We start from the raw sequence: 10,947 nt of genomic DNA, 5'->3' as shown, positions 1-10,947 counted from the left end.
GATCTTTGATGTGGTAAGGCTGCAGCTGTCCACCCAACACAGCCCACAACCTGTCTGCTTCACAGACCATAAAATACTTGCATTGACAAGCAACTTGTGATTTAGTTCATCTAACCCAAGAGCTGTGCCGATGCCAGAGACACACACCTGGGAGACCTTCAGGTTAATGGAACTTATGAAAGCTGTTGACATTTCTTTAATGGAAAGATGGAGTGGGAAATGTCCTATTGCAAGATTTCCCATCTTGACTCCAGAATCACAAGACATTCAAGCGAATTTTACAGTTAAATCACGTTTTCATTCAATTCTGAACACTCTTAAGTGCCACTGGGAACTGCTAACACGCCACCTGTTTGCAGCTGCGGTGAATTTGACGCGCTCCACAATCATGATGGAATGTTCCAGATTATGTGAAAGTATAGAGCGAGCCAATTGAATAAAAGCCATGCTGGGTGAATTGTGAAGAACATACCTTAGCAGATCAAAAATTACAAATACAAGTCATTGAGGCATTTGGAAGATTTGATTATTAATATGCATGATGTATGTAGAGAAAACATAATCCTAACAGCAGAAAATTTGAAGCATTCATTGTGAAAATATTTAAACGTTGAGAGAAGATCTGTGCCCAGCACCCATCATTAAGATTTCCCTACACTTGACTTGTGCCACAACCAGCTGTTCTTCCTGCCACCAAACTGCCAATTTGGCTCACTTGTAGTAGGATTTGTGATCTTTTCTAAAGACAACATGACAGAGAGACAACCATTTAGAAGAGGCTCGTGTAATCTTCCAAAATACAACTGTTAGTTCCTAGTCTGAAGATTACATGTTCTCGGCACGTCATTTAGATACTTCGTTGGTCTGATCTCAGAATGCAGGCGAGCTATCTTTAAAGACGGGGTAAGAACATACAATTAATTAGTAACCGAAGCAGACTTAGAATCCCCCTTACTGCTTTCACATGATATACTCTTACAGAGAGCAAAGACAGCTACATGCTAGTTAAAGGCGGAGGAATGGGGAGGAGGAAGAGGGGGAGGAAGAGAAAAAAGGAATGAGGAGGAAGATGGCAGAAGGGAGAAGAGGAAGAGAAAGGGAAGAGGAGGAAGAGAAGAGGAGGGATGTTGGGAACCAGGAGCTTGGCCCCCAGCTGAGCTGTTTGCACAGGTTTCTTGAGAGCAAAACATCCCGCAGCTTAGCTTGATTCCTGCCTTCCCACTGGTGTGGTAGGGACTTCCCAGGCGCCTGACCTATGGCTATAATTGTTTTTTCCTGTTCCCTTCCCTGACCTCTAGTATATATATTGCTGGTCCCTCAGTAAAGCCTGGGGCATTCTTCTTACAGAATGACCCGTGTCTGCGTTTTCTGTTAATTCCCCAGGCCTACACCCGGATACTCAGTACTGTGGCAGTGCGGGAACTGTCAGAGGGAAGAGAAAGAAGGGAGGAGGAGGGAAAGGAGGAGGAGACTTGAGATGTCTTCTTTCTTAGAACTATGAAATACCTTCATTAATGGAGGAACAAGGCAATGTGGCTTCAGAAGGAGCCAGAATGGGGCGGCGGCGGGGGGGGGGGGGTGGATTAAGAGCCAAGCATCTGTGGGAGCTGCCCCACTATGTAACCCTCTGCTAAAAAGCCTAATTCCGGAAGATGTCTTTTATGCAGCCCCAGTTTCTGAAATTACAGAATGTCATGGTACGGAGGGTTAGAGGTTAACTCCAAGCTCTAGAAAAGGGAAATCTGAGCTTGAGACAGAGCACCAGTTGCCTAACCCAGTTAAACAAACTCACAGACCCTCACAGTGAACATCAGTGCTCAGGGGACACGTGCTTGAGTGACAGGCAGCCTCTCCAAGGAGAATGCGTTTCTAGAGGGTGCTAAAGTTAACCTCCGTCTCACCAGCCATCAGTCTCCGCCGTGTCAGGGAGCATGCTTAGGGAAGGCTGGCGACTCTACAGCCACAGATGTCTCACAGCTTGTCCACGAACCTCTGAAGTTCCTGTATTTTGTCATCACCTATTAAAAGAAATTTAAAATCAGCACATCTTTGGAGTTTAAGAAACTACCGAAGAAAAGGGTGTTTTTATTTTCTTTCCTTTTTATGACAGGGTTTCAGGTAGCCCAGGCTAGCCTCAAATTAGCAAATAGTGGAGGATGGTCTTGGACTTGTGATCTTCCTGCCTCTACCTCCCAAGCTGAAATGACTGACTACTGGTGTGTTCCACTATGCCTGGCTTACGTGCTGGGGATGGAAACCAGGGACTACGCAGTCTTCACCAGAATTCCACGGAGTGAGTCTCCCCTAAGCTCTTTTCTCTTCTCTTCTCTTCTCTTCTCTTCTCTTCTCTTCTCTTCTCTTCTCTTCTCTTCTCTTCTCTTCTCTTCTCTTCTCTTCTCTTCTCTTCTCTTCTCTTCTCTTCTCTTCTCTTCTCTTCTCTTCTCTTTTCCTCTCTTCTCTTCTCCTCTCCCTTCTTCTCCCCTCCCCTCCCCTCCCCTCCCCTCCCCCTCCCCTCCCCTCCCCTCCCCCCTCCCCTCCCCTCCCCCTCCCCTCTCCTCCTCTCCTCTCCTCTCCTCTCTTCTCTTCTCTTCTCTTTTCTTCTTGTTTTCCTTAACTCTTTGCTTCTCCGGGTACTGCTCCTCAGGCCTCATTTGAGTGTCTAGGACAGTTTTCCAGCGACCACTGAATGTGTAAAAGAGAGCTAGTAGGAGCTTATTGGGAAATATTTGATGTCTCACATCTTGCCTTACCTGAAACTAGGCCAGATCTCTGAGCTTTTAATAAGCCTCTGAGATAATTCTTTAGGTGACCAATATTTGAGAGCTGCCGGTATAAAGCACGAGGGAGCCTGCCACCAGGCTGAGGGTGTCAAGCAACCCCCGAAAGTCTGTCTTCTCTTCAAGGAATTCCCTTTGCCCTTGGATGAAACCAGATCTGGCCAGTTTACTGCGATGGGAATGAGGTACTGGAAGGGTAGGTACTTGGCAAATACTTGTAGCTGTGAATCCATATCTATACAGTAATTTGAATTTCTGTGTTCTTAGGGTTGATCTTTATTTAGGCTTGGTACCAGAGGAGAGCTTACACCACATATTATATGTCTTTCCATGGGCCTAGTTGGCAGAGGTAGCTATAGATACTGGACATAGTCTTTTTTTTTTCATAATCATAGTGTAACACATTTTACCTCATTCTGCTTATGTATAACCAATCCTATTTTCTGAAAACCATAGTTCTATTGCTATGTGGGATACACCTAGCTATGCCCTCTTTTTTGACTTTTACAGAGATGAGCATACCACACTAAAGTGGTTTCAGAACCATCAGTAGAGTCGACTGGCTTTTGATGAACACTGCCACAAACACTCTCACAGGTCCTCAGTGAGGCTTGCTAGTTATTCTGTGGAGAAAGAAGGCTAGGGTTGGCACAGTGTCTTCATCCTGAGGGAAGGCAAGTGGATCTGCTTCTCTGGTGTTGGTTATAACTAGAGAAAGCCTACTGCTTCCAGTGTGGTGCGGGAGGTGACGTTTCCAGTGTGGTATGTGCCTTAGTCAGGGGTTCTATTCCTGCACAAACATCATGACCAAGAGGCAAGTTGGGGAGGAAAGGGTTTATTGAGCTTACACTTCCACATTGCAGTTCATCACTAAAGGAAGTCAGGACTGGGACTCAAGCAGGTCAGGAAGCAGGAGCTGATGCAGAGGCCATGGAGGGATGTTTCTTACTGGCTTGCTTCCTCTGGCTTGCTCAGCCTGCTCTCTTATAGAACCCAAGAGCACCACCCCATAGGTGGTACCACCCACAAGGGGCCCTCCCCACTTGATCACTAATTGAGAAAATGCCCCACAGCTGGATCTCATGGAGGCACTTCCCCAACTGAAGCTCCTTTCTCTGTGATAACTCCAGCCTGTGTCAAGTTGACACATAAAACTAGCCAGTACAGTATGTGAGGTGACGTTTCCAGTGTAGCATATGAGGTGATGTACCTGCTTAAGTCGCTCTTCCATTCCTACAGTTTCCATCCAAAGATCTTTTGTGGAGGACTGACCTTGGAGATCCAACTCTTTCTTACATTAAAATTAATGCAATAATTAAAAATAATGACCCTCCACAATGGTTGCTAAATTTAAATAAAGTTGTACAGGTGCTTAGTATCTAAAAACAGTAGTGCTCAATAAACAGTGGTTATTATTATATTGCAAAACCAGTATCATTTTAAAATGTAAGCAGTGGGCTCATGTATCCTCCAAAAGTAACCCTGGAAGGCGCTGGAACAGTTAATGTCTCTCCAGTGGGTCACACTTTTATGAGCTTTGCTGCTTGGTTTGGAGGTCCATAAATGAGCTGTAGGTTGTCTAATCAGGCAAGGCCAAAAGTAACAAAGAAACTATGTGGGTCAATAACCTCCGGGGAAGTGCACAGGAAATGAGTGTGTTTAGCTTCAAAAAGATAAGGGGAGGGTCATTCCCCCCTCTCTGCTGTCCATTTCCTCATCTTCAAAGTTGTGCTAATGACGACTGTGCCCAGAGGTGAAATCAAAACCAAGCCATGAGAGTCGGCCACGGTCTAGGCACGAGGGCCTGGGCCCACTCACTTATCTCTCTGGCTCTCATTCTTAATCTGTAAAATCTGACTAACACTAGGAAATACCTGACAGGCTTGTGAGAATTCTTGGTGCATGACACACCCCGGCCAGTGAGGGCTAGCAGCAGTCTGGAATGCACAGGCTAGCTTTCTGGGGCTGACATAACAAAGTACCTATCACAAACCGGGGCGCTTAAACCACAGAAATTCACTGCTCTGTAATTCCAGAGACTGTAAGACTGTAATCAGGGCACTGTGCTCACACTGAAGCCCTTGGACAAGCGTTCCTTTCTCCTCAGCTTCTGCTGACTTGCTGGCAAGCCTCAGCCTTCCTTACCCTGAAGCTCTGCAGGTCTAAGAGTGACCTCCCTGGACCTCTCTTCTACAGTCACACTGAACTAAGGCCTTGTGTTAACTAACTCCAGCAGCAACAACAACAGCTCTAACTGCAAATGTGACCCCCTTTTCAGGTTCTGCGTGTTACAACCTCCAGGTCCCAGACAGGGGAACAGGTAAGTGTGTGAGAGGGTATCCCTGTCTGCTTGCCTGATTTGATGCAACAGTCATGTGTATTCATGAAATACAGATGTCGCCATAACTTATAGTGTCACCACAAAAGTGCCTGTGGTATTCCAAACTTCTTCACATGAAGAGACCCTTCTAAGAGAAGACACATCAACCAATACAGGCATGATTAAGCCTGGTGGGTTAGGTGTTGCCAGGTATAGACAAGAGGATTGGGGGCTCAAGGACCAGCCCTGGCAACAGAGTATGTTAGAAACCAGCTTGGGCTCTGTAAGATCCTGTGTAAAAACAAAGATCCTAACCCCAAATAATTCATATGACTCTTTAAAATAGAGTGCACTTAAATTGTGTTCTGCTTTGGCAACAGAATGGAAAATGAGAAAGTTAAACGTAAGGTGTCTTAGGGTTTTACTGCTGTGAACAGACACCATGACTTAGGCAATTCTTTTAAGGACATTTAATTGGGGCTGGTTTACAGGTTCAGAGGGTCAGTTCATTATCATCGAGGGTAGGAACATGGCAGGATCCAGGAAGGCCTGGTGCAGGCAGAGTTGAGAGTTCTACATCTTTATCTGAAGGCTGCTAGTGGAAGACTGGCTTCCAGGCAGCTAGGATGAGAGTGTTAAGCCCACACCTACAGTGACACACCTATTCCAAGGCCACACCTCCTAATAGTGCCACTCCCTGGGCCAAGCATATACAAACCATCACTTAAGGAAATGCTGGTCAAGTCAAAGAGCCAGGGTGACCCTAATGTTTCAGACACTAAAGTTCTTTCATTGCTGTCTTTAAATGTGTGTATGTGTGTACGTGTGTATGTGTGTGTATGTGAATATGTGCCTGTGTATGTGAGAAGGTCTAATGTTAGTGATGCCATTTTGCCTCAGTCCACTTGGTGATAAGCAAATGATTGTGATTCTTCTCACAGTCATACCCTTCTCTGGAAGAAAAACAAAAACCCAAACAATCCTCATCTGCATTTGCAGCTCTGGACGAGGTCACATCAGTCAGCATGATTCATCACCCTTGTTTGGGGACATTCCACCTGCTATTCATCCTTTCGATACTTTTCTGTACCTGTGCCACATTTCCTTTAGACACCCATCTGGGGGTGCCTGGATTGATGCTGTATTGGCTGTTGGCTGCTGTGAGTGCCCATGGAGCTGAGCAGGTGGGTATTGTGTTCCCAACCTAACTACATACATCCCAGTGCACGAACAGAGTGGTGGCTACTCCTCCACATGGTGGTTCTATGTCTATCCTTGAGGAAACCTCCCCATTGCCATCTGTAATGGCTGTGTTAACCTCCTACCCAGATGGTGAAGACTTCCTTCTGTATGCCCTCACTTGCTTTAGCTGTGATAAAAGCAGGAGTGATACAGTCTCTCATTGTGGTTGGGACTTAAATCTTCCTGATGGTGATGGTGATGGTGATGATGATGAAAATCTTTTAACTTGTTAACTACTGGATTTTTTTTTGAGAAATGTCTGGGCCATTTACCCTAAATTTGAGCCTTCATTTTAGTACTTTAATTTTTTTAATAGTTGTTTGACAGCTTCATATGTATGTATATTGAACTTTACTGTTTTACCCCATCTTCCCCCTCATACTATGCCCTTTCCTTCTGAAACTGTCCCTCCCAGCAAACCCCCTTTTCACTTTCAATGCTGGTTTTATGTGTGACTCACTGAGTTTAATTAGAATTTTTTACCAACTCAGGAATGGGGTTATTTGTTGAAGAATGGCCAACTTACCAACTATACCACTGAAGAAAAGAAAATGATGCCTTTCCCCCTAACAACCCTTAACTGCCAATGGTGCCCTGTGGGCTCCTCCCTGTTCATGCTGAAATGCTGAGAGACCAATCTTGTGCAGGTATTGTACAGGTAAGCATGGATGCAGTGAGTTCGTCTGTTGTGTCCGGATGTCATTTTGCGGCATGTTTCCTTGCCCTCTGTACAAACTGAATGGTGGTTCCTCCATCTCATGGCTATTCCATGTCTATCCTTGAGGAAACCTCCCAGCCGCCATCTGTATCGGCTGTGTTAACGCCCCACCCACAGTATCTAAGACTCCTACCTTCTTCCCTGCTTCCTCTTCTGCAGTATTCTCTAAGCCATGAAGAAGGTTCTGAACCTCTCCCATATAGGGAGACTTATTCCCAGCAGTCTGGTCATGTAAGGGCAGTCACCCCTGCCCACTGCAGAAAGAAGCCTTTCTGATGAAGCTGGCCACAGCACTAGACTATGGGTATAGCATGACTATTCAGAAGGCAGTTTAACATGACCACGCAGCAAAACAACAGTAGTACATTTTCTCCCTAAGCCTTATGCCTCTCCCAGGCATGGGCTTTTGGTTTACATCGGTTCCTTGCTGTGGAGCAGGTCGCAAATACAATCATAAAGCAGTTGGTTACCCCCACAGCAAGAATGCCATTACTGCAATGGAGGGTACAGCTCTCCCAGAATGTCAGTATCACAGCTCAAGGAAGACTTTGGTTACATGTCTACCCAGCATCCCGCATAGCACCTGATCTGCTGATCTCTAAATGAATGGCTTGTAAGAGTTCTGTACTTGTTCTTCTATTTCCACAGCTATTCTTTCATCCATCTTGATAGAACCACTGCCTCCTACTGGTCAGCAGTACACAAGGGCTGGCTTTGGCGTCTCAGGAAGAACACTCACTTCTCTCCTGAAAACTAAAAGGGCAGAGGCCTAGAGAGATGTTTGTTCCACAGCTGAAACTTAAGTCTCAAGTCTCTTTCCAGTGAGTTTTCAGTCAGTAAGAGGGGTCCAGAGAGACAATGGGGAGGAGGGAGGGGCCTCGGGCTCATGCATGGCAGGATTGACACGTGGCATCCATCAGAGGCATGCCTTCCTTTTCTGTTTTGGCCAGAACCTCACAATTGAGGTTTCTGCCCTTCAGTTGGCTAAAAAGAATCTAGGAAAGTCTTCTCTTCAGCAAAATGGGCTTGGAAAGGGCAGAGGGCCAAAGTAAGAAAAGAGGCAGGGGGACTATTTAGATGACCTGTGGTACAAAAAGGCTGAGGTGGGAGGGCCACCTGAGCTCATAAATGTGACAATAAAATGTCCTCATAAATGTCCTCAGTAACCAAAGCAGAACCTGCTCCCTCCAAACAAACAATAAACAACAAGAGAGAGAACTTCCTTGGGGAGAAAACCATGCATTTGGACAAGAAAGCAATATCTCCGCTGAGCATAAATGTTTTCTGTCGATTTTTGTTTTTAATCTACATTTTTAAAATTAATATTCAATTGCATTATAATACAGAAATGACTGTGTAATAACAATCTGTCCACTGAAGTGATGAAATACCATTTAGTATGTGTTGTGGCCAACTGTTTACTTTTGTGTTGTAGTCAACTGTGTACTTGACTTTGGGTCTACTTGACTCAGTAAATTCAACCTTCATCAAGCTGAGATCCGTCTACCAGGTACAGTGCAGGAAAGAGACTGTCAACTTCTTTCTGATTCTTCTACATCTTTTTCTGAGAAGAACATTCAGCCAGATTCATAACATCATTTTACAACAGCAGGTTCGTTTTAAAAAGACTCCCATAAGAAAACAAAAAAACTTAAGCTCACCTTGGGGAAGCTTTCAGCATCCCCGGCAGCCGCTCCAGCTGGCCTTCCTTACCCCAGAGTTTGGATCAAAGACACCTGAAGTGTAGCAGAAGTCCAGACTTTCAGAAAAATGTCTGCACATGCAGAGAGTTCACACAGCAAAAGGAAAACACAGAGGCTTGCTCCCGGAGGAAGCACGCTCACCCTTCACACTGCTTCTGCTTCAGCCGTCATTGCTTATTCACAGTCTGCTTTCCTCCATGACTTCTTGATCTCAGTAGACAAGGCTAAGTCCCACAAGATGCAAAACTCCGTTAAGGCACACTTACCTGAACCTCCAGTTACAGAAGTGGAATAGCTCCAACATTTATAAACAATGTATTTTATATATTGCTAGAATAATTTATGTTTTCCCCCAAGAATCACATCTGATGTTTGGTTGCCTGCAGTGAATTTTATTCTTGGGTGAAATGTTTGGGCTTAAAATGGAGACCAGAAAAATCTTCGTTTAGAATGACATTTAGTTCTGTAGTAGGAACTGTCTGGTTTTCAGGTCATCTTGCTCCTGTTACTCTAACTTAACTTAAAATTCTGCATCAGTGGGGATGGGAAGTAGCTAAGTGGGTGAAGTGTTCTAGGTGCTGAATCTTCATCATTGCATAAAACAAGCTCGTTGGCTTACAAATGTAACCCCAGTATCCAGTAGATAGAGGCAAGAGGATCACAAGTTCAATATCATCCTCATCTACATGGTAAGTTTGAGGCTAGACTGGGTTACATATGGCCTGGAGGCCAGTTGTTGTACTGGGTACCTGACCCATGGGGAGTGCAAACGGAGCTTTAAAGAACTCAATATGTTTGTGTTTCCAAAAGCATTCACTCAATAAACAGAAAATGAAAAAAAAAAAAAAAAAACAAGATAAAAAAAAAAAAACCCTCAACTCAGGCCCTTCTGGAACAAATGCCCAGACCAAGAGATAGACATGCAGCATAGCCAGCCCTGTCTAAAATCTCTGTAGTTAAAGTTGATGGGTTGTGTTCCAAAAAGTCATTAAAATACCTTCTAAATATAAATTGTCTTGGCTCAGAAATACTTTCTTAAGTATTTAATTTATCATTTCTTCAGGGAAAAAATTTTATGTTGACTAATTGCACAGAAGTACTTTGCCTATGCATGCACACACACACACACGCACACACACACACACACACATACGTAGAGGGAGGGAGGAAGACAGAGAGAGAGAAAGAGAGAGAGAGAGAGAGAGAGAGAGAGAGAGAGAGAGAGAGAGAGAGAGAGAGAGAGAGAGGCTGATTTTCCCTCTGTGTGTAGAAGTAATGAGAGTGAAGGAAAGAATGGAGGCAGGGTCGTTGGGTTCCTGAGTCTGTGATATTTATAGAATCAAGGATTTCTGCTGGACCTTTGCTTGTCTCTGTAGGAAGAAAATCTAAGAGGCAGAGCTGGGACACAGGCTGCCTGAATCTTCTCATATGGTTGTAAGGTTGACTCCCTGGCAGTGTAAAATGGTTTGTCTTCCATATTTTTCTCTAAAAAAGAGTGATGTCCAGGATGTGCTTACTTATTCCATCCTCAAGGGTTTGCTTGGATCCATCTCACTCAAAGCCAGAGCCAGTCTCTTCTACTGTGCTTGTGAGTGCACGTGTGTGTGTGTGTGTGTGTGTGTGTGTGTGTTTTAAATACGGTAGGCTTTATCTTTGAACCCTTTCCCCAAAATACAATCATACATAGACAATACACACATACACAAATATACACATACAAATATACATGTGTATACACATATACATACATGCACCTATCCACATACACACAAAATATACACACATGTACACATACATTCATACACACACATATAAATACACACAGGTACAAATACACACATATGCACACATATACACACACACAGAAATAAATCCATAAATCACTTTTTCCCAGTTCTTCCTCTGGAGGAGCTGATGATTTCACTGACTGAAGAGGGAAACCCTTCTCAAGCCCTAGGTTTGTCTTTTGTTTTGGGGGGAGGGGTGGATCCCCCTTTTTTATTTGTCACAGATCAGATCCTAGGCACAGAGCTTTTTGTACAACATATTTTTTTTAAATTATTTTTGAAAATGTTTTTGAAGACAAAGCTTCCTCTAAAACAATTTCAGGGCTGTGGAGCAGAGTACTGAGTTCCCATTGCTTGGCCCCTGAAATTCCATGGCTGCTGTCTCGAGGTTACTGAAGGT

The 10,947-nt window shown here is 44.3% G+C and overlaps 1 long non-coding RNA gene across 4 annotated transcripts; it reads left to right on the top strand.

Moving 5' to 3' along the window:
- Positions 1-1,797: 1,797 nt before the first annotated feature.
- On the top strand, positions 1,798-9,583 carry LOC127682387 (uncharacterized). 4 transcript variants are annotated; one of them, XR_007977371.1, is made up of 6 exons: positions 1,798-2,293; positions 2,904-2,973; positions 5,056-5,097; positions 6,097-6,281; positions 6,831-6,997; positions 7,706-9,583. It is a non-coding gene; the product is annotated as an uncharacterized LOC127682387 (long non-coding RNA). The 4 variants fall into 4 exon arrangements; XR_007977370.1 differs by having other exon boundaries at positions 6,039-6,281; XR_007977373.1 differs by lacking the exon at positions 2,904-2,973.
- The last annotated feature ends 1,364 nt before the right edge of the window (positions 9,584-10,947 follow it).

The sequence above is a fragment of the Apodemus sylvaticus genome, chromosome 4 (genome assembly GCF_947179515.1).
Source record: "Apodemus sylvaticus chromosome 4, mApoSyl1.1, whole genome shotgun sequence".
In the NCBI taxonomy this organism is placed as follows: Eukaryota; Metazoa; Chordata; class Mammalia; order Rodentia; family Muridae; genus Apodemus; species Apodemus sylvaticus.
The sequence above is the reverse complement of the archived record's forward strand: the minus strand, read 5'-3'. Positions and strand labels throughout refer to the sequence as shown.